Source organism: Adiantum capillus-veneris, chromosome 24 (assembly GCF_014529385.1).
Source record: "Adiantum capillus-veneris isolate H3 chromosome 24, ASM1452938v2, whole genome shotgun sequence".
Lineage (NCBI taxonomy): Eukaryota > Viridiplantae > Streptophyta > Polypodiopsida > Polypodiales > Pteridaceae > Adiantum > Adiantum capillus-veneris.
This window is the reverse complement of record NC_140954.1, coordinates 3,466,792-3,491,037: the sequence shown is the minus strand read 5'-3', so window position 1 is coordinate 3,491,037 and position 24,246 is coordinate 3,466,792. Positions and strand designations below refer to the sequence as shown.

The 24,246-nt window shown below is 41.2% G+C and overlaps 2 pseudogenes; both read right to left on the bottom strand.

Annotated features, from left to right (window-relative positions):
* Nucleotides 1–12,102: 12,102 nt before the first annotated feature.
* LOC147425850 (uncharacterized) lies at nucleotides 12,103–13,616 on the bottom strand (annotated as a pseudogene).
* LOC147425849 (protein STICHEL-like) lies at nucleotides 13,409–16,045 on the bottom strand (annotated as a pseudogene).
* Nucleotides 16,046–24,246: the final 8,201 nt, after the last annotated feature.

Here is a 24,246-nt window from a genome sequence, read left to right as displayed (position 1 = left end):
TACTTGACATGTGTAATGCTATCACTATCTATTTGAGTGGGTTTACAAATTGCCTTATACTCAAGGTCTTCTAGAGTTGTAAAGAGACCCAAAGTGGGACATTGAAAGTACTTCCAACAAGGTATAAGATATTCATTAGGTGTAATATGTATTGTTTTCAAAGTGGTTTGTTTAGGAAAGTCACCGTTGCTTATCAACATTCACAAGGGCCTTGAGCTTTTATTGGTTCAAACTCTATCTATCTTTCTTGTTGTTAGCCATCATTGTCTAGTGTTGGTAGCTTAGATTTAAAAGCGCAAGTTTAGGCCTTTTTTTTTTGCCTTAATGTGAGCTTCAAATTCCACACCACGGATTATTTAACTCGTTGCTTTGACAACTTGATTCTTGAAGACCTTAGTACAACAATGTATGTGCCTAAACTATAAAACAAAGTTGGTGAAAAAGTAGCTCTCAAGACTATCTACTATGCCAAGCCTTCTTTAGCATACTTAAGATAACACATTGAACATTATTCTTACTCTATTGACTCGACCACTTTCAATAACTTGAGTACTTTCAAAAAAATTCTTACAACTTATTTCTCTTTATCCATGTTCAATAAAGAAACAATGATGGTGTTCAAGCCCTCCATGTAACTAAAGTCTTTACATTTTCTCTATTCTTGAACTGCAAAGGTATAGAAGGAGAGAAACCAAGGGAAGTAAATGCTATGCATAGTCTCAAAGGAAGGGTCCAGCAACCAGCAACCTAGCCATGTAGTTAAGAAAACTAGTTAGAACAAAGCTTAGTTCATTTAGATTATGCACATGTATAAGTAGTGCTCTCCCAATGCCACAATGCATCCTTGATGCACCTTCCATACTGTGTAGCCTATGGATACAATAACAATTGTGCTATTTTTCTGAATGTTTCACAAACTTCTTAAATTGGATCTCTAAAGCTTTGCAATCATGTAAAAATCACATTTGTGTTTTAAGGAGATTACATTGGTGGAAAAAAAGATCAATGAAATGGAAGCTATTATTGTGGAGGCTATGAACATACACAATGGGGATATATCAGGGGAAGTCAGTACAAATAAGGCATTGTTTAAAGAGTTCTCTTTTAAATCGGACCTTGTCTATCTTTTACAATGTTATGTCGCATTGGTTCTTTGTAACCATGAGTAGGAAAAGTAGCTTAGTTTGTATTTGTGAAAAGTATCTCTCTCTCTCTCTCTCTCTCTCTCTCTCTCACACACACACACACACACACACACACACACACACACACATTGCCACAACAAAGAAGGTGAGGATCACTGAACATGATTAGACGTGATGCTCAAGATGGGGATTCTCAATCTTATGTTGTGAGGTTCACCATGTTCTCAATGTAAAGCTTTTTCTCTACAATTGAGATTCTCAAAAGGATATGGTTAGCAAATATCCATGCTCTACATGGCTTGTGGGATTCAACAAGTTCAAATCAAATAGATTTTTATTGATCAAACATGGGCAAGTTCCCTACTATTATGCGCCTCTACAATGGGTATACTAAATTCCTCTCATATACCACCTTGATTTATGTTTACATTTGTTGGAGGATGACCATTAGTCATTAGCTCACATGTACCACCCATCTTAAGTGACCGACTCTAATGTCACATGGGCTATCTTGTACTCAATTATCTATACTAAGGATAAAGGGGAGGAAATTTCGCCCCCCCTCCCCCCCCCCCCCCCCCCCCCCCCCCCGCGCGCGGTCAATGTCTACTGAATCCGGTGCCCTTGCGGCAATGGCCTCTGAGCCAAAGTGAGACAACGGAGCGCAGAGCTCGATGCTCGGAGACGGAGAGAGAGAGAGAGAGAGAGAGAGAGAGAGAGAGAGAGAGGGGCAACGAAGCCTCCGGTTATACTAGTGTAGACATAATTTTTTGGATGGAGAGAGAGAGAGAGAGAGAGAGAGAGAGCATTCAATGTCAAGACAAAGCTCAAGGTTAGAGAGAGGTGAAGGCATAGTATCACATGTTGGGCCATGCTATCTTGGTTGTTGCACTATCGCAATCACTCTCTGTCGTTTCCAACCTCTTTAAGCTTAGAGCCTCTAATATGCAATGAACATCTATGTACTATATACTATGTCAAAGTTAGTCCCCATGATTGTATTTGTTTATACATAGACTATCAGAGAATCCGGTACTTTTATGTGAATTAATTTATGAAAGGAGAGGTTTCCAAATAGGTCCCCAAAACGATCTTTTCATTTCTTTTTAGACTAATCAAAGGAGATGTTGCTATGCTTGGAAGGGAAAAAGGGAGAGAGTCGACACATGCAGAGAGAGACAGAGAGAGAGAGAGAGAGAGAGAGATTTTTTGCATGCAGAGGAGGCGACAAAGCGAGATGGAGACGGGGCAAGGAATGTGGTTTGCGTGTGGAGGCTCTCTGTCCCTGACGATTGAAGAACACAGATGGTGAATGCGCAGAAGGTAGAGCAAGGGGACGGGGTTTGTGTGATGGCGAGAGGAGACAGAGTCGCGCGGAATGCCAAGCAGGTCTCTTTCTCTCTTTCGTATTCGCTTTGTCTCGGAGATGAGCAGATATAGGCCACCATATCTCTCTGTTTTTTCTCTATGGTGTGGGCAACACTGCCTCGTCCAGGCACGGTTGTAGATGTTTGCCATGAGGGGGCACGCCCAACTGCCTGCGACGGTGTATAGAGCATCGGCTAACGCAAAGCGCGATGCAGAAGGAGGATTTGGGGTTCGGTGGACGTGGGAACTAGAGCAGAGACGACTACTTTGCATTCTCATCAGTGGGAGAGGGAATCTTCCGATGTAATTAATTAATAGAATGTAACATAGACCCATTTTAGAGTAGAAAGATTTTCATTAAGAGGACATTGTCATCACATTAAAGTACTAGATTCTTTGACATAGACACACACAGCCTCACGTAAATAAGCCCTTAATCAAAATCTTGAAGAAAATATCAAAAAACACACTTTAAGAATTTGCTTTGACATAGTCAATGGTGAGTGATTCTCCTATATTAATCATTATTTTTGCAAACTCCCTCTCTTTTGCTCTACCTCGCGCATAATGCTACTCACCGCTTCAACCCTTGGCTTGAATGAAGAATGATCTTGGGGCCCTCTTCTTTCTATACCTACACGTTTGGAGTGCTCCATGTTGCCTTGAATATGCCACCCTCCTTGGAAATAGGATGCTTGTGTGTCGATACAAGAGAGATAAAAAAAAATGTTTCTTAGGTTATAAGGAATGAAAGTGGTTTGTTCAAAAAGTGCTTATCAAAACAAAAGAAATGATTGCGAGGAAAATTAAAACGATTAACCTTTTAATAAAAAGACTTACTTTGAGGGTTTTTTTAGTAGGAGTTATAAGGTGTATTATAGAAAGCGCGAAAAGAAAGACTAGCATATTCCATAGTGTAAAAAAGGCATATTTTATTCTAAAGGTAAAAAGGCAATAGACTCCATGAGAAATTTTTATAACATGTGAAAAGTAAAATTTCTCATGTGAGAAAGGAAAGATCCAAGTTTCTAATGTGAGAATTTTTTATTCTCTTATATTGAAAGGATTCATAATGGCTTTCATAGGTTGGACAAAAGGACTTTTTCTTGTGTTTTTCTTTGCTTAGATGTTGGAAAAAATTGTGTGAATTCACCTTTTCAGATATGAGAATTGTTATAAAAGTTCTTGTTAGCTCTTAGATCCATATCAACTAGTACAACGGCGCCACCTTCGGCAGCGACGTCGCCTCTGGCGTTGCTATGTGGATGAGGGCATATACACTTGTATGCGTCTATATGCAGATTTAATAGCACCACGATCGACTTAACCGACACCGCCAAACTCCATGCCATTAACACCACCTTGTCTGCCTAAGACAACAATATTGTAGGGCATAATAGCTATATTGCCTAGCTTCCCAACCTAAGCTTGGTTGGCTCTCCCAACCTGAACTTGGTCTACCATTGTTCATCGACTTGTAGCCATCATGCCTTGTTAGAGTTAGAGAGTTAGAGAGAGAGAGAGAGAGAGAGAATGAGAATCAATGCCCACTGCCCTTCCTTGTTTTCAAACCGCAGGGCACCTCAAAAAGAGAGAGAGGGGGGGGGGGGAGGGAGGAGAGAGAGATATGGAGAGGTGAACAGAAGTGGGCCTTTTTTTGAATAGCTTGAGAGGTTGTGAGAGGTAATTGAGAGCAATGCAGAGTGCAATACACATAGCCACTCTAATAAAAAAAGATAGTGAACGTTCAAAAAACAGTGGAGGTTGCATTTGCTGACACGTCACTGCTCAACCAGGTTAACAACTGCCAGGTTGTCACCACAGCATTGGCAACACCTTGATTTGCGGGGCAACAGGAAGAGGTACATGGCCCGAGCTGGTGAAAGTGTGATCGCGAGGATTGGGCACAGAACCTCAATTATATGTGGGCAAAAACTCCTAGCTTTCAAGTTTCTGAGCACTCATGCCTGCTTTGATCTGGTCGGGCTCGGGGTACCGCATTGCGTATGATATGGAGCTACCTTGAACTGCGGTCAGGGCATCTATTAATTAAACATCAGCCACCATCTTATCTGAAGCTCTATTCTCTAAGCCTCTTCAACGTAGCTCCTGCACCCTCGATCTCTCATAGTTGCTTCTTGCTCCTGGCTGCTCTTAGGTCTCTTGCATCACACATGCATAGTGGCGGCGGTATAATCATGATCCTGTCATCCTCTAAAATGAGGTGGTCGCAAATGAAGAAGTCAACCCACCGGCAAAATCCCTCCACAGCTCTACCTCGACCCCCATGAGTGTGCCTCTCTCTCTGTCTCTCTCTCATACACACATGCAGCAGATAAACATTCATACCGCTTTGAAATCCTGCTTGATGAGAGTTTTTCCACTAAAGTATTTCCCTGAAAGATGATCCAAGCCTCTGGTAACTTCTTGACCATAGGGTCCTCCACCCTTTGCAATAAAAGGAAACTAAACCGTATTTACAACAGATGAGCTGCACTGGCGCACTATAGTCCATTCCAAAATGGAGAGCTTCTAATTGATCCCCCCCACCCACACACACCCATACTCGAACAGAAGCCGACCAACAATATGGCTACTGACAGTCCAATTTGTAAAGCATGTTAGCACACATAATAAGATCATACAGCCTTGAGAAATGGCATGCTATTTCACCATACTGATACATATGATGCATTCCTTTGAATACCTTGAAGGCAAGTGCTGGATCAGTGAACATGAGAGCAACGGCTGCTGCTGCTATCAAAGCTGCCCTTCCAAGGTGCTGCATTGACTTTGTATGCAATTCAAGCTTAGGCCATGCATGCAATGGAAGGAGGTGCTGCTATACAACAATGTGTACATGGCGGCTTCAACAACTACCCTCAATAAGTATGGGGCAGGTGGCTTCAAGGAGGCAGAGAAAAGCATGGTGTTCTGTGAAGCTATTGAGAAGAAGCAGCCCTATGCATCGACGTCTTAAACAGGGCGATGAACAGGGCGGCAAAGGCTACCGTTGCCTGAGTTCGTAATGCCAGCACCACGCTCGAGCTGGAGATAGGCAGGGCCCAGACTACACGGAGAGGTAGTCACCATAGGAACTGGACAAAGCCGCAAGCAATGGATGGGGGAGAGGGAGCGCAAGCAGAGATGCAAAGAGGCAGGTGCAGTTTGATTCAAGGCAGGCAAGCTCTGGCCGAGGAAGCTTAAGGCTAGTCTAACGCAACTCGAGGCCCCTGTGTGTGCACCGTTTCAGTGTTGAGTTGGCGGAGGCGACCCCTCTCTCTCTCTCTCTCTCTCTCTCTCTCGTAGTGCTCAATGTCATAATGGCCACAGGGCACACTCGCAAATCCGCTCCAGTATCCCGCAAGCCACTCACCCACCCGCAGTCCGAGACCTTCTCACTCAACGCGAGGCCGTGCTGGGCGAGGATGAGGATGAGGGATGCCACGTGGGCTGCTGGCTGTGCCACGAAGGCCAAAAGGTTGGGGGTAGTGGGAGCGCCAAGGGGAGGGGAAGGCCTTGACTTTGTAGGCATTTGTAGCCACGTGGAGGGTCACCCCTCTCTCTTTAATATAGATATAGATATAGATATCTTTAGCTTGGTAGTGTGCGTTCCACACCATAACCTCTCCACCCAAGTTGTCACACCTATACTGCATGGTGAGTTCAACATGCGAGGGGAGCTTAATTCAAATTCTTTATCTTTGCTCTCTACTCAAGTTGGTGGAAGTGGCTATCATTGCAATTGCGAAAGCAAAACACCATTTCAAACTTGGGCTGATGTAGACTGGTGCAATGGGAGAAGTCCAAAATGAACGTAGCCAAAATGCATGCAGCAACTTCAACTCAAGAGGGTAATAGGATGCAAGCAATGTAGATAGGTAATTATAGTCTGTCCATAGCTTCTTATGCACCCAATGCAAGGGATCTCTCTCTCTCTCTCTCTCTCTCTCTCTCCCCCCCCCCCCCCCCCCCCCCCCCCCCCCCCACATGTACGCATCTCAACTTCCTACTCACCATTGGTTGTGGCACTAGAGTTTACTACCTACTGACTTTATGGGTTTCTCTGATTTTTTTGGCACTCACTAGATACAAATGCAACAGGGTAGTAGGGTAGCTATGGTTAATTTGTTATGCTCATGATGAATTCAATCAATTCTCTACTTCATGATTACTTTTTCCCTCTAAATATGTCTTTCTATTTTCCCCCAAAAGCGCTAGTCCGTTCCATGTATTTAAGGGAAAAAAACATAGGGAGGCGTTTCCCAACATGGATTCCAAAGGAGACTCTACCCATCAATCGGAGTTGGTCCACACCGACTTGTAAGTTGTGTGGTCCTATGATAGTGGTTTCGCTTGGGGGCTTGAAGTGTTTATTTTAAACTTTGATTTTAGCACATTTTTGTGAATCCAGTTTCTCACAAGAGGCACTTTCTATACTATTTGTTAGAACGCACATATTGAAAATAGTCAAGGCACTTTATGAAAGCTCTTCGTTTAGATCATGGCATCGAGTTTACTTTTGACAATTTGATTGGATATTGTGGAGCATTTGGCATTTGGGAGTCAGCACTCACCGAATAAATTAATAGGACGGTTGTAGACATGGAACACACTACATTGGAGCATCCTAGCTATGAGGACTACTTTGAGCAAAAGCCATCTATAGCTCACTTGCACATTTTTTACTGCGATGCTTCAAAGTCCCACAAGAAGGTGACTCATGTGGGTTATAACTCCATCATCTTCTTACGTTTTTGACTACGTTTTAGAGTTGAGTGTCGTGGCACTCTTAAGAGCCTTCCTTTTTCGAAAAATTGTAATACTCTTAATAGCCTTCCCTTTTCAAAGTTTTAAGCTAAAACTATGTCGTGGTATAGTTGGCCTTACGTTGAGGACTTTTCAAGGCAATCACCATTCTCCACTTTTCCAAAATCTCTCAAAATTTAACTCGCTTAGCTCCTGCTCCATCCCCTCTCCTCTATAGCCCCCCTTTGCGGGCACACAAGCCTCAGGTCCACCATTCGCCTTCCACCATGTCCATTGAATTGGCAAAGCTCCCTACCCCTGCACACGCTCCTCTTCTCTTTTTGTGCCATTGAAGCGACTCAAACTCTCTCCCTTGACCCTACATTGCATGTGCTCCCCCCAAGCTTGTCCTATCACGCAATCTGCAGGACAACAAGAGACAGATGACTTGTACTCTCTCTCCTTACTCCGCATAGCACTTTCCTCCCCATGCTTGCCGTATGTGCACAAACCCCCTTGCCTCGCCATTACTGGCTCTTGCACTTGCCTGCACTATGCAGCTGCTCACAGCATGCCGTCGCACAACGAGAGAGAGAGAGAGAGAGAGAGAGAGAGAGAGAGAGAGAGAGAGAGAGAGAGAGAGAGAGAGAGAGAGAGAGAGAGAGAGAGAGAGAGAGATCCCTACTGTGGCCTACTCTATCTCCTTTCAAATAGCCTCAGGTATAAATCTAGCCACAAGATCCTTCAGATCACAAGATTGACCATTATCTCAATCACCTTCCTATGGATCTATCGAATTTGACTCGTCTGAGCACATAAAATTTTCTTAATTTGATTGGGGTGCTTCTTTGTGAAGTCAATGCAAAATAAGCTCAAAGAGTAACTTGTTGATTGATTGCCACTTGCGAACGAGAGATCGCAACATATTTGTTGTGAAGTCTATATTGTAGAAGTTTGTGAGAACATTCTTCCCCTGAACATCTTTAGCACGGAGCTTGATTTTGCGAGGAGCATGATCTTCATCATTTTTTACATCTGCCAAGGACGCTTAGAACACCCTCCCTTTCAAACCATCCGTGGCAATCTTAGTACCCCGAGTTTTGGTCACGAGGGTTTTGCCTACAGAGTCAACTTGAAAAGTAGAGGGAGATTCCACATCACACTTGTCTTTCTTGCTCTTCCCAATGGCCATTGATTCTTGCAAGAAGCAGAGAAGGCAAAACACAAGAGGAGGAGCTCCTTAGCAAAAGATATCTCTCTCTCTCTCTCTCTCTCTCTCTCTCTCTCTCTCTCTCTCTCTCTCCACCCACTTGCCACCTTCCCTCCTTTTTCCTTTAATGCCACAAGGGAATCCCTTGGGATTCCCATTCAAATGAAATGGGTTTGGTTTAGCCCTATTGAATACAATGCTTGATTATTTCAAGGGCTGTAAGGTTGCAAGCGTATGATTTGTGCAAGACATGCCTTATAGAAATGGCAAGAATAGAGGGGATGGGCACGCCCTCTCAGAGCTCCCATCTTTTCTTGGTATGCAGACCCCCCCCCCCCCCTCTTCTATGGACCAACACCGCCAAGCCATGACATCTTTCTCATCACCTTCAAGTGATGGCATAGGTAATTGCACCTGAAGAAAGGCCTTTCCTTATGCACAAATAGAGCACAAGGTTGTCCCTTTGGAACAAGTGAAAGATCTCCCTTCTGTGCACTATGGAGAAGTTCCCACACAAAGGGTTAGAGAGAGAGAGAGAGAGATTTCAAGAAAGATTTTTGAGACTTTGCTCAGGGCTGGACGTCCAATGTTTGACCGCCCACGGTGTGTACATACACTTACCTTATTCATCAAATACCAAAGAATAAGGTGTTCCTCATTCTTGAGGTTTTCTCCACACACACTAGAGTCTCTTGCTTCTCCCCTTTCTCGCATGCACGCACCACACCACGCACACATGCATTCGCACATGAGCACACTTTCAATTGGTAGGCTTGGCAATTGACACATGTACGGAGAATTCCTAGCTAGGCGTAGAAGCGACAAAGCTCGTTGGCTATGGCGGAGCTCGGAGCTTGGAGCTTGAGTAGATCTGGCATGGGGGAACCAAATCAAAGGCATCGGGAGGAGATCCGATGGATCTCGGAGCTTGGCTTCCTCACCGGTGTGCGCAACCCCTCTTGATCTTGGAGTCTTGAGAGGATCTGTATAGAAATTAAGGATCTATAGAGGAGCTTGAGCTTGAGTAGATCCGGCACGGAGGAACCAAATCAAAGGCATCGGGAGGAGATCCGATGGATCTCGGAGCTTGGCTTCCTCACCGGTGTGCGCAACCCCTCTCGATCTTGGAATCTTGAGAAAATCTCTGTAGAAACTTAGGATCTGCAGAGGAGCGGGGGATGAGTTTAAAGCAAAGCAAGTCTATAGTGAATCAAAGAGATCTCGAAGAACTTGAAAGAATCAAGGGAATCAACCATGAAGTTATGGGCACCTACAGTAAACAAAGCTTGGAAAATAGCCAGGCTTAAAGGGAAATTCAGAGCAGGGAATCTTGCAGAGAGGAATCGAGCAAGTGAACCAAGGGTGGCTCACCACAACAATTATAATTACTGTTTAAGCATTTTGTGTGTGTGTGTGTGTGTGTGTGTGTGTGTGTGTGGTGCACACATACACACACACAAACAAACAATTGAGCCAGCATTGCAACGTGGGGAATTTCATCAAAGTTGCTAAGCAGTGCTGATAGCGAGCAGTTAAAGGGCATCCAAGTCTACCAAGCTTTGGTGAAAGACTCAAAGGGCATTGAGCAGGTGCAGCAAAAGGAATGAAATTGATTGGGGAATCAGTTGCATAAAAGCAAAATGAGCACATTGTGTGGTGGTACTATGTGTATACACACACACACAATCGGGTAGGCCTTCAATAGCGCTAGATTCTTGGAAGCTCATGAGGTAGAGGGTAGAGAAAATGCAGATGAAATTGAGCAAAGCGGTCTACAATCAGCAGTGCTATGCATAGAGCAACATTATAAAGCAACTTCAAGGCAAGTTGAAGGTGGGCATCTTACAATCAACAGGGGAGGAAGTGTGTGTGATCCACACACACACCCACACTCATACATAGATTTTGACAAAGGAGCCTTTTTTATTTAAGGTTGTGTGTGTTCACACACATGGGAGAGAGCAAAAGCAAAGAGTACTGGAAAGAAAGAGAAAGGGAGAGAGCTTGCGAGCAGCAGAGACTTAATATTTATGTAATGACATAAAAATTCTTGTAATTACTAAGTGTTATTATCATATTAACATAATGATAGTTAACATGATCACAATGAAGCCAATTAAGGGCGACCTAGCAACCCACAAAAAGCCCACCGGGCTTTTTGTTCTTCTCGGCGGGCCCGGTCGGGAAATAGAAAATTAATGACGGGCCCGTCAGGAATAACAAAAATCTTGATGGGCCCGCAACTTAATAAATAGGCATGCCCACGCGGACCCCCGGGGTAGCATTTTTTGAGCCTTGGAGAGAGACGGAGCTCCACACACACACACACACACACACACACACACACACACACACACATATATATATATATATATATATATATATATATATATATATATATATATATATATATATAGAGAGAGAGAGAGAGAGAGAGAGAGAGAGAGAGAGAGAGAGAGATACCTTTGTAGGTACGTCAAGAGGAGAAAGGTGGTCATGTGGGAGCAAGCTATGTATTGTAGTGTGCAACAATAGTAGAATACCCAACCACACGACTCGTGTGTTTGTGTTGTGTGTGCATTGTGTGGTATCGTACCTTGTGCCGTATTGTACGACAATATCAAGGTACCTTACCACACAAGGTGGGTATGTGCGTTAGCTTTTCTACAAAATAGTACTTACCACATGGGGGAATTACCTCGGTTATGGAAGGTATGTTTTGGAAGGCAGGGAGGATGAAGGGTTTGGGATGGTCAGGCATATAAGAAGAGAAGGTATAAGCTAGAATGGTCAGACCAAAATCTGTAGTTAGTCCCTGTGGTGGTTGTGGAAGGTAAATGATGATAGTAGTTCGTGTAGTTTTGTGTAGTTTGGGCTCCTTAAATTGGTGTCTACATTGAAGTCACCTAGGATCATTGAAGGAGATTTTTCTCCTAAAAGGGACAAAACATTAGATAGTGTTTGAAGAAAGGAGGGCAATGATGGTTGTTGTTAATATTTTTGTGTCAAGGGTAAAGATCACTTCATGTCTTTGTATGCCAATTGTTTCTTTATAAAATAAAGATAACACAAAGGGGACACAAGATTTAATATATTTGCAGCTTGGTATATTTATATTTTGGTGTGCTTGCAGTTTGGTTTCTTGAAGGAAAAGAATATAGGAAGCCATTAAGCGCATCAATCGTTAAATTGTGAAAGTGTTTTTGGAAAGAGACAATATTTAGGGATTGTATTATGAAGTGAGTTTGGGTGAGCTCGTGGAGGTTGCACGAGCTAGAGTCCACCTTGAGTGTGTGCAAAGTTGGTACATTTATTCCAAAATGGCTTGGTCTACTTTGATATGGTCAGTGCTAGAGAGTAGTGTAAGTCAATCCTTACGAATCTAATTTTATTTAGATTAAAATCTAGAGCGTTTAGTGTCAACCCTTTAGCATGGTGGATTGTTCTTGCACGTGTTGATTGTATTGGGAATTGTCTCCTTGTGATAGTGTGGAAAAACACAAGTTGTTTTATTTATTGGTGTCCATTGTGAGTATATCAAAGGATTGTAGAGTTTTTTATGCTCATATCTAATGCATTGTCCTTGGTGTTTTAAAATTGGATCCATAATGTTTGCTTTGTAGTTGTGTTTGTAATTCCTCTAAAGATCCCATCTGCTCCATTGAGAAGGCCATCTGGAATGTGAATGTTTCTAGCACAAAGCTCTACAATAAGAAGCACTTTGTGCTTGTACTGTACCATGCCATTACTTCCACGACATTGAATGACTGGTCCAACTTGTGTCCATTTGTTATACATGACAAGCTTGGAAGATCTGCCAAGCTCAAAAAACCCAAAGTTGGATACAAGCCCAGGCTAAAAATTTGCATGCTCACATTGGGACAACACATCCAATGGTAAAGAACTTATTTACAGAAGATTCTCATTTAGATACACAACTCTCAAAATTAGGTTCTTCCTCCTTTTGCACATGGTACGAGTTTGAGGAGTAGCCTTCCTCTCCTCTTCCTTCTTAACCTCTGGTGTTTCCCCTTGCCATATTACATTTTGCTTCCCTTCTAGCATAGGACACTCAGTCCTTGAGCTTCAGAGTCCGCCGATCCATCTCGTTCGACAACAATGCCATAGCCACTGCCTTCCATCGGACTAGGAGAGAACCCATGCTCACCATTTCTATTCTTCTCAATGTTGTCCTTTGATTGGGCATCTACACCATGATCTCCACCCAAATCATCGATATTCTGCAAACTCAATGCATTTGTTGCCCGACCATAATGGACACTTGCTATTCTATTTCCCAAAGTAGTTACAACCTCTTTAATTTTATCCTTGAGAACACCACTTTGCTCTCTGTTAGAAGCTCTATGATGTACCTTTGAGTATATGTGTTCTCCTCAACTTCAAGGTTGTGCCTCCATTTCCTTGGATCCAGTAAGTGGATGCAATGACTAGATGTAATCGGCACTCCGAACTTTGAGCTTGATAACATCTTGAAGGATGCACTTCAATGGCTCCTTTGCTCTTGCAACAAGCAATGCTCGTAGATGTAGTAAGCTTTGTTTTCTCCCTTGGATAGGGATACTACCTTTTTTGGTTTGATTGGTTGCTCCAAGTTTTTGGAGAAGGAGGGGCTCCGTTGCTCCTGACAAGTAATATCTTCTATAGATGTTGAGGACAACCTAATTTTTAAATCAATCAAACATCATAGGGCATCTTGAAATGCTTTTGCAATGCTTGTTCTTGTTTTCTCTACCTAAAAATTGTGCTCAAGGTGCCTAAATTCCAAGTGGGAAACTGCAAGAGCTTCAGTGACAGAAAGCAACACCAACTTAGCCTCTCCATGCAATAGCTGCTTGATCACATTGGATTGACTATTGTCTACAACTTTCCTCTAGATGCTATCCATGGGCATATTTGTACAGACTTAAGCATGGTAGAAAAGTAGAAGATGATCAATAAAGGCAGCTCAGGTCTTGCACATATAGAACCACATGGTTAATTGCTGCATTCTTTCAGTTTTCTCAGACAGATCCTTCAAATGCAACACCTTATTCACTTGTACCAGTATCACACAAAGCCCTATGATTTTTTTTTACACCAACGAGAAGGAAATAGCAGAGGGTGATGCAAAGTGGGAGTCCCATTCTAGTCCTTAAATGAGTGAGAGCTTCTAGAGGGGATCACAAGACGAACATAGCCAAAGCATCCCTCATTTGGGTCCGCTAGTTGGTAGAAAAGTGCACCTTGCAGTCATTCCCCCAGGTTGGTGACAAATGTTGATGATGTGAGGACAATGCCAGGTAGGCCTCCGCTTGAGCTTTTTCTTCTGGACTGAACAACTCAAATCTAAGTTGCGGATCAATTATTGCCCGCAAGGATGTTGGCTATCAGAGTGGTTAGTTGAGAGATTAGAGCTAAGGCATCTACTCCAGATTCCATGAAGTCTCTGATTGCCTTCACAATGTTGGATGTATCTGGTGACAATGCCACTTCAAGAAACTCTATGAGCTTCTTCTCAGGTATCAGCCCAACTAGCTCCTGCACAACTGAGAGAGTAGCTCTCTTGTCTTACAAAAACTGATTTGATATAGTGTCATCTAAGCATCCCGCAAAGAACCATCTGATCTGTTAGTAATAAGGTACAAAGCAGCACACTCTATGTCAATCCTTTCCAAAAAAAGCAATCTTCAGAAGCCTTGAAACTATGTCAGAGTCTTTGATCTTTGAAAACAGGAACTGCCGACACCGAGAAGGGGCCGTGCGAGGCAACTGCTCTACATTTGTTGTGATAAGTATGAAAACCACATGGCTAGGGGGCTCTTCTAAGCTCTTCAAGAAGGGATTCCATGCATCCACAATCAGAGCATGGCACTCATCTATGATGAAGACTTTATACTCAGACGAGGGTGGCAGAGATATGTTCTTGAGAAGAAGCTTCATACTTTTAATCCCATTTTTTTTGGCAGCATTGACTTCCCTGACGTCCAAATTTTTCCCGTCATCAAAAGAGGAGCATTCCTTGCATGTTTCGCAAGACCGGGGCTCTTCTTAAGACATGCAACAGTAAAAATCCTCATTGCATAGGTTTTCCCTGTTCCCCTTGGACCTTGGAATAGGTAGACTGGAGCAATTTTACCTCTCAATACAACATTAGACAGAGATTGGGCTACCATGGACTACCCAACGAGGTCCTTGAACATTTTGGGTTGATGTTTCTTTCCTATCAAGCTCCACTCAAGAGCCTGCAACATCATCCATTGTATAGTCATGAAAGGGTTCAGGCTCAACCATCAAAGAGACAGTTTCAAAATCGGAGTCGAATGAGGTAAAAGATCCCTCCAAATTATACTTGTCCCATTCCTTTATCTGTAGTGAAACCAATAGCCGTTACCCTTTCTTGTGTTTTGATACCACTGGAAAGCACCCATCACTTGCATAAGAGAACATGGAAGAGTCATCCTTGTTGACATGATGAGCATTCAGCCTCCACCACGATATGCCAAAACCAGATCTCTATGCTTCAAAATCTTCATCTTGTCCATCTATAGAAGGGTAGATAGAGACTGGCTGCTGTGTGCATCATTTTGCCAAAGATGCTTCATTGATAGGCTTGATCATTTCCCCTTTATGCACCGACCGTCGTAGCCTTTCGGTATGCTTCCAGGAGCTGACGTAGCTGGCCAATTGCAAAGCAGAAACCATATCCATGGACCATGTATTGTCCTCATCCTGAAGCCTCCTACTAGAAGCTCTTTCTTTCAAGTACTCCTCTAATCTGTGTAGAGAGAAAGATTTGGACAAACGTATCGATTCTCAAAGGAGCTGCAAAGTGCTCACTATCTCTCCTTCAGCTTTGCTTTGACACATATTGGTATCCCTTCATAGCTAGATATCTCTCATTAGCTTCCTTCTGTTATACAAATCTAAGACATGGTGGCTTGCTCTTATCCTACCCCTTGGCCCACCAACCTTCTCCCTCTTTATTCCGGTTAGAGTCTCCACATCATAACCATCTCTCCTCCTCCTCTCTAAGATGCCCTCAAATTCACTTACCGGGCTAAAAGAGTGTTGGGAAGTTCATCGTGCAACAAAATTGCATTCATTCACTAGACGGTTTGCATCTTGTTGAAGTCATGAAATTTTTCCATCTATGGAATCATCAGCAGAGTTCACTTGCCGTGCAGGATGAGGAAGCAAATGAAAGCAGGGGTAGTGGGGCACAAGTCCAGCGTCGAACTGAGCAGGAAGAAAAGAGAGAAAAGATCCTCATCCCATCTTGCAAAAGATCCCTACTGATTCATTGTTGACCAAGGTAAGCGCAAGACCCCCCATGGGTTTCAACACCATTCGACACAGTGGAATCAAAATGCAACACATGCGCCAATAGCTGACTCAGCCCGTCTGCAGTGTCGTGCAAGACAACCAAAGCAAGTGAAAGCAGGGCTTAGAATTTTAGAAAGCAAGCCAAACACGGGCTGAGTGTGTTGCAAGTTCCAATAGACGTCGTCGGTGACGATTCACGAACCTAAGCACAGGTCACCTAGGTCGTCCAACTGCCTCCAACATGATACGCATGCTGAGATCGCATTTAATGGAAATGACGGTAGCACCATAGCACTAACGCTTGTCCTCGTGTGCAGCAACAATGCATGCGCATAGGGAATAAAGTGGAAGCATTCAATCCTCACTTCATTGCGAGAAAGTGATTTTGGGAGTATTATTTTTGTTCTTTTCTAAGGATGATAAAGTGTTGATAGCCCAAAATTGGACAACCTTCACCCATAGTGCACTAAGGCTTTTAGCGGGCCAAAAATGCTTTTGCTAACTTATAAAATGTTATTCAAAGTACTCACAAAAAATTATAACATGTCACTTTTGTACAACCTCAATAATAACTACCCTTATGTAAAACACCTTCACGAAATAGCAATCTATGTTTCACTACAATTTTTACTTTAATCTAAGAATAAAACAAGGAAGGTGCATGCAATAATTCATTGTAACTATTTATATATTTTTTTCCCATTCCTTGAATCTACTCCTACATGAAACATTATATTTACCCAACTTTGCAATGTCTTATGGTGCATATATACTACATCTATAACTCTATTACATAAGGTGAAACTATTTGATGGTTGTGCAAGCCATATTTATTGATTTATGCCATATCCCACAAACAACACATGTTGTATTTTTATTTATCAAAGATAAACTTTAGTCCAATTAGATTTTTTTTAATGAGCTTAAAGTAAAAGATGCTTTTGAGTTTGAAACCTTGAAAATTGCTTAGTTAATGGGTGTTGGCGATAGATGCATTACAAACCTTAAGTTTTCTCTTGATATATATGCAAATTTTTCTTTTGATGAGAAGTTATATTAAATTTTTGATTTTTTTGTTAAAACTGCACTAAATTTGTATGATTTTTCTATCTTAAAACTTATCATCATAATACTAATTTGGTAAAATATCAATTTGGCTGTGTTCTTCATCTCATTGTTGAGAAGATGATGCAAATGTCTTCTATTGTAACCTTATTTTTTGAAGTGTAAAGGCGCAAAATGTGAACTCATGTATTATGATGTAACACAATTTGTTTAAGTATTTAGACTTTTAACCCGTATTGTCCAAACGACTAAGTCATTGAGTCAATATATTTTATTTGTGTTATCGTCATGGTTTGTGAAAACTATTGTGAATCAATGTTTTATGATTTAAGATAGTTTTTTGAAGTGTTATATGTCTTTAACCTGATATTTTGAATCTAGTTTAACATGTGTGAGACCGTCGGTGTGCTATGCAATTGTATTTAAATTGTTTTTTTTATTGTCTAGTGAAAAAATGATACCTAAACAAAGGAAAATTATCATGTGGGCTATTTGAAAGGAGTGCATATAGATTTCCTTGTGTGCAGTTGTCCAAATCCAGTAAATAAATGATAGTAACATCTTTATTAGAGATTTCATTAGTTGTTTTTGGGAGAACATAGAGTGCAGACTGTGTGGAGAAGGCGGGTATGAGTTACTAGTGCCAACACGGATCAAGGAATTTGACCCGCACCATAAAATCAGAACAGTGCTTGGTAGTATGAAGGTGTGCTACAGAGACTTGAAAGAAGACCTCCCTCCCACTCGCAACATGGACAAAGTAGAGCTGTGGGACAAACAATGGGAGAAGCAGAAGGTGAAGATAAAGTAATTAAAAGTCCAAGATCAATCCACTTTGCCAAAGCGAATCAAGAGGGCACAAGATGCATAGGGGGCCATCGGTGGCAAATCAGATGTCCATTGTCAGCGGCACTGGCACATTGATACACACAGCATAGAATGCCAAGTGTGCACAATTGACATGCATTCCTCACAAAGCCCTGGTAGAAGGTTCTAAGATTGGAGAAGGCTCATTTGGTGTCTGCAAATTATATATTAAAAGCGATCCTTCTTTTCATAGCATATCACTTACGTAGAAAAATTCTACAAGGGAGGGATAAAAGCAAAGTTTGGTAGCTTCCAACAGAGCAAGGCACGCAAAAATTGCACCCCTCTATAGTTAGATGCATTGGCTTTACTATAGAGGCCCTCTGGATCACACTCTTCCCATACTATAATGGGGGCTCATTGGGAGACCTCATGTGCCCCGTGCCCTTCTTGCAAGGCGCGTTTCGGCATTGCCTGCATCGGTTTCAATATGGCTGAAAGAATTTGCCGCATGTAAGTCAGCAACTATCAGAGATAGAGATTGCACGACTCAAAGGAGTAATTGATCAAATGCTAGCCATTTTACACGCTCTGATTGATGGCATTGCGGTTGCTCACTCTATTGGCATAGTGCATTGTAATTTTTGTCCCTATAATGTAATGTTAGACTTTACCCACACGATTAAACCTAGCATCGGCAATACTAATTGGGGTATGATGCTTAGAACCCTAGCCAAGCGGGTGTCCAATATTTTTGTACATAATGTGGCTCGGTCTTCGTTTGCAATTTTGGAGGCAAAGGAAGCAAGAGAACATGAGATGTCAAAGCAGCCATGAATTGCTCCAGAGATATATGATCCGTTGTGTTCAGATGCATACACAAAAGCTAGCGATATATATGCATTAGGATTTTTGTACAAGATGTCAATAGACTTTTGGAGTGCAACTAGAAAAGTATACTTCCTGGATGAAGTTTTTGTTACCCAGACTAAGATACTATCAGAGCTATTCAACCAAAGGTGGACACTTGGATGAAGTTAAGAGAGCGTGAAGCCAGAATAAATTCTTGTGATATTTTGCTATTCTCTAAAGAGCATTTAAAGGCAGACCCTAATCCCGTTCAATGACCTCTCTTTTTATCCAACTTAAATTTTTTCAAAGGGTGCCATTGATTATTGTAAATGATTTGCCATATGATTTTTTTGTTTGAGCCATGCATCTATAATTGATCGTGAATTGTTGTTCATATGAGTTGTTTATTTGGATCAATTGTCTATAGTCAATTGAGTTGTCTAGTGTTCAATTAAAGTGTTTGAGTTGAAGTATATTTGGATCAATTTTCTATAGCCAGTTGAGTTGTCTATTGTAAAGCATTCTGATATCTTTGGTGTGACGTGGTTTTGTCATGGTTTATAAACACTTTAAACTAAAGAGTTACAGAGTAGTGGATTGAGAGAAAGATATTTAACATTTAATTGCAGTTATGAGACACCATGGCTGAGGAAGAGCAGGCATGTGAAGCACAAACAGTGCCAGCATATCAACACCAATTGACTGTTAATGGTTTTCAACGCATGAAGTCTCTAGCACACGGCATGTTTGCGCAACAATCAACGTGACTATCAAAATGGGCAAATCCAAACCATGCGATGGAAAGATATCAACAAAGAAGTGACCAAGGAAATGATTAAGACAATATGGCCATGTGAAGACGCAGTAAAAGAGAAAGGTTGGTGGAAATATCAAAGTACCAACACCAAAAAAGCAGATTGTGTGTTGTACTTTGCAAACATGTTATACACATAATTTGCCCAACAATGTCTAGTAGACTTCTCCTCAAAAGAGACAATTGTGGCCACACATGATATCAAGGAGAGTTGTGCGACATTAACATGAGAAGAGTTGGCACTAATAGTTGAAGGCTCGGGAGGTCATCTAAGAAAAATGTAACCTATCATGTGAGTTCAACAAAAGGGTATGTTAAGCTCTTGAAACTTACCGAAATAGATACATATAGATACATATATAAGGATATTATTTTTTCAAATTTTAAAAAAACTTACAGATTTTAAAATAAAAGGGTACATTATATTCCTTAAAAAATTCACAAATAAGAGGTTTTACAAACATGTGTTGAATACATGTGATATGGTAGTCTTACACATAGTGAACCCCCCAAGGTTGAAGGTGCCAATTTAAATTTGAAAAAGGAAAAAAATTTGACAACACAACTAGCAGAGAAGGATGCAAAAATAACACGGATCCTTGAAGTAACCCACACACCTCAAGAGTCACACGCTAGAATGGAAAAAAGTCTTGATCGCCTAAGCCAAAACGTTCAAAACTTGACACAACGAGTGAATCCTCCGCATGTTCAAGGACACACATAAGTCACCTGGTTTTACATCCAGAATTAGTGCCTGCATCACACTCATATGCATCTTCATAAAATCAATGACAAGGATGCTACAAGACTTTTGATGGATGGAGTGGATACTACACATTGGCATGTGGCTATTATTATCACCTAATTTTCTTAATTTGATCAATGCAAAACAATAGTCAATGGAATCTGTTCACAAGAAACACAAGGAGTATATTATATGTTTCGAATGGAAAATGAGTATCAAGACACCCCTAGTGCAATTAGAAATATTCAATATTGAAGACGCACAATTAGAACACCACCCTTGACAACAATATACATTGTAATTTTTCCTCAAAACAACACTATATACAGTCAAAACATGTTGAAGAATATAAGCTTCAATTATATCTTGTATTTGCAATCTTAGCTCATCTTATGTTGAATCTGTGCATTCATTGTTTTGTTTTGAGTTTATACATTTTTTTGTTTTCCTTTGTTGAATCATCTACATCTATCGTGAGATTCTCTTTGATTTATCGTGCACTGAGATACATTGACATTGAGCTCACCTTCATCTTTGATTTGACAATCATAGATTCAACTAGGCATTTCTTTCTCATAGCCAGAACTTAGGACATGATGCAATATCTTTTCATTACAAAACATGTAAGCTACTTTGTCTACTAATAATCTTGCTAATTGTGCTATGAACATACTTGGACATACTCCAATTCCTCTCAAAGCTTGAATTTGTTGCACATTGCACCCAAAATTTCATTGCAAGAGGATGTAGAGTCAATAACATTGATCACTGAATAGTCTTCTTTGACCATTTGACCAACCATCACTAACAATTGTGCATCCTGAAAGCGATATATTCCCAAAAATTATTTTAGAAACACGCTCTTTTACTTCGACGTAAATTTGTCCAAGAGATCATTCTGTATCGTGTGATACAAAGGGGTTGAAATTCTTGGACCTTAATCACCAATTCTTTTCCATGCGTGTTTTCAATGATGGCTGTCAACCATGAGTAATGCACTCCTAGTGAAAAAAATTACTTTTGCACGTGCATTTTGTGCTTCTTCAAGCATCTACATTCAAAAGCTTTGGTGTCATGATCTTTGTCTCGTTTGCGCAAGCCCAACCTCATTGTGGCACTTAGAAGAAACACTGCTTGGTATTGTATCTCCTTGCACATGTGGTTGTGTAGTGTTTGTTGGTGTCACCATAGGATTATCATGATTGGTATTTAGCTTTGGCTACTCTTGGCATGCATCCATAATAGACTCATCTACCTAATGTCTCTTGCCTCCCTTCTTTGCAAGCTCTTGTCTCAAACGCTTTGCAACTGTAGGTGCCTGAGGATGATCGCATTTGTGACAACTCTTTTTTAAGCTACCCAAAAAATGGTCCCTAATACGTGGACCACCACCGAATTTTGTGGTGAAGCATAATTGACATTGCCATTCGACCACATATGTTGTGAGCAAACTCCGACTCTTTGCTGGGGGCTTTTTTTTCTTTCCTGACTTCGTACCACTTGTGTTGGCATTTTGGTCCATGGCTAGCATTAATAACTGAAGGCATAAGAACTACATATTCAATAATAAAAACAACTCTCTACTTTTCATAACATTTAAAACTAAAACTTCATTAAGAAAGCAATCAAATTTACACATTGTGTGATTTGCAATGCACTCCCTGTCTGACATTATGCATAAAACAAAACTATAAATTTTTCAATGCAATTATACACATGAGGATTACTTTTATGCACTCTGCAATTTGTAGACAATAAGACACATTTAAAAACCTCACATTGTCTATATGTAGTGATTTAGGGTTTTTTAGTTGCTTACTTATTTTCAAATGCAACATAGAATAATCAACGTATACATTGGAATGATGATAATCATTTGCAAAACAAAAACAAAAGTAACAACATGTATGATTTCAACCTCTTGCATCAACAATATTTCACACAACACAATGCACTCTCTATTTAACATTATGCATAAAACAAAACTATGAAATATTCATTACAGTTATGCACTTGAGAACTACTTTTACCCAATCAAGGATTGTAGCTCCCATATACATTTGATCGAATATATAAAAGTTATTTTCACCTAATTAAGGATTGTGGCTCTTATATTGTGGAATGAAAAATAATATACATCAATTACAACCTATGATATGGTGGGAAATGCAAGACTTCAAGGATCTTTATATGCCCAGTACACTAGTATCGGGCATCCAACCCTTGACTAATGATTCATTTTTTAAATATGCTCATCTTTTAAGACCAACTTCACCCCCTTTATGGACCAATGGCTTTGTTGCACTGAGCATGACTCTTAAGAGATTCAATTAGTTTGGCATCATACCTTTGCCTTTGGTATATGATAGTTATTTTTAAGAAGTGGTTATCGTATAAAGAATCACATTCAACCCAAAATTTAGGACCTATGACTGTGTAACCTTACATCAACTGACAAGGAGAAATAACTATACTCCGCAATAGGATACACTCCCCAAGGATTTGCCTAGTCAAAATGCTAACGATGACAAAAATTTCACTAGATACAAATTGGTCCACCGGGCTTTTCAAATTTCTCGGCGGGCTTGCCAGGAACATATAAAAGCCCGGCGTGCTTATCGGCTTGTGGTTTTTGCAGGTTACCAGGAAGGTTACATTAATATTTAACGTAATCATGAATTTTTCATGTGTGATCACTCAACATTATTAATGTATTCATGTGTTCGTGATCATGTTAATAAAATCCCTGCTTTCGAGCTCTCTTGGTCGCATAGAAAAGAGACGACAGGTGTGTGTGAGCACGACGAATAAGTCCGGGCATCCTTCGACATCGGCCCAACATTCTTGGAGCTCTCGGATTTGACATTTGATGAGCCGTTTCTACGCAACGGTTTTCATCCCGGCTTTTGACAATCTTCTACAACTCGGCATTAACTCAGTGATTTGGTAGCTACGGCATTGGTGCACTTTCGTCTGGCAGTTAAAGTTGGCATCGAGCGTTTTTTCTCGGCTTCAACATAGTGAGAGTGGTTTTGGATATCCTCTAGTGTAGCTTCACCATGGACTACCCTCCTATGCCCATTCCGGAGCAGTTTTGCTCCAACGAACATCCCCGGTACCCCGACTTTCCGATTTTGACTTACTTGGAGATAGATCGAGCGAGAGCAGCATCAACTCTCCTCTAGCTTGCATTCTGAGCAGCTAAGCTCTGTAGTGTCTCCTTGGCGACCCTCCCCCCCTAGACGACAATTATTTTGACTTCGACGATGCTCCATTTTCCCCCTTCAACAACACACTTTAGACGCATAGCAACTCCGACAAACCATTTCGAAGCGGGTTTCCCTCCAGCATGCTTGGCTCTTGGATGGTGTTTACCACCACATGTGGCTGGTTGTGCTATGTGTCCGGATTTCCATTGACGAGCTTTCCAATTGATGAGGTAGCTTTACTCACAGGTTGCACATTTCTTGCAGTGCAGACTATGTGGCACATGTAGTGCTCATGTATGACAATGTGGGTCATTATAGAGAGTGGTTATTAGCACGGTTTTGTGCAGTTTTATGCTATATATGCATATACAGATACAACTTGAGTTGGGTATAGCTCGCAGGTAGTAGATTCATATGTTTACAACATTCTTGGATAGGTGCAATCATCCATAGATCCACTCGTTCAAGAGTGAGCCAGTTTGCTAGGCTTTTGGTAGTGCTACATGTATACCATTTGTGGATCTGTTTGCTGAGACAGCGAGTGTCTATTCATGCTTTATGCAATTTTTGTGAGTTTTAACTCAATTTTCAAGGGAAACTCTGCCTGATTTTTCCCAGATTCTCACCATGTTTTGATTGTATCTACAGTTTACTCTTTGATGGTTTAATGGTCGAGTTTAACTCCCACTTTGATAGGTTTTGTTAGTTGCATATGCTCGTGTGGCTATAGATCACAAGTAGTTTTTGTAGATCTTTGCAGGCAGTTTTCTTGTGGGATGTGTTTTGAGCATGGTTGCTCACTACTTGCATATATGGTTATGCGCTACACTCGGTTAAGTTGTTTGTCCCAGATTGTATGCTTGCAGATAGCAGATTGTGGAGTTGTTTATGCATATGCAAGCATCAATTTTGATGTGATTGATCATGGTTTTCATGATTATGTAGTGGTCGAGGGATAT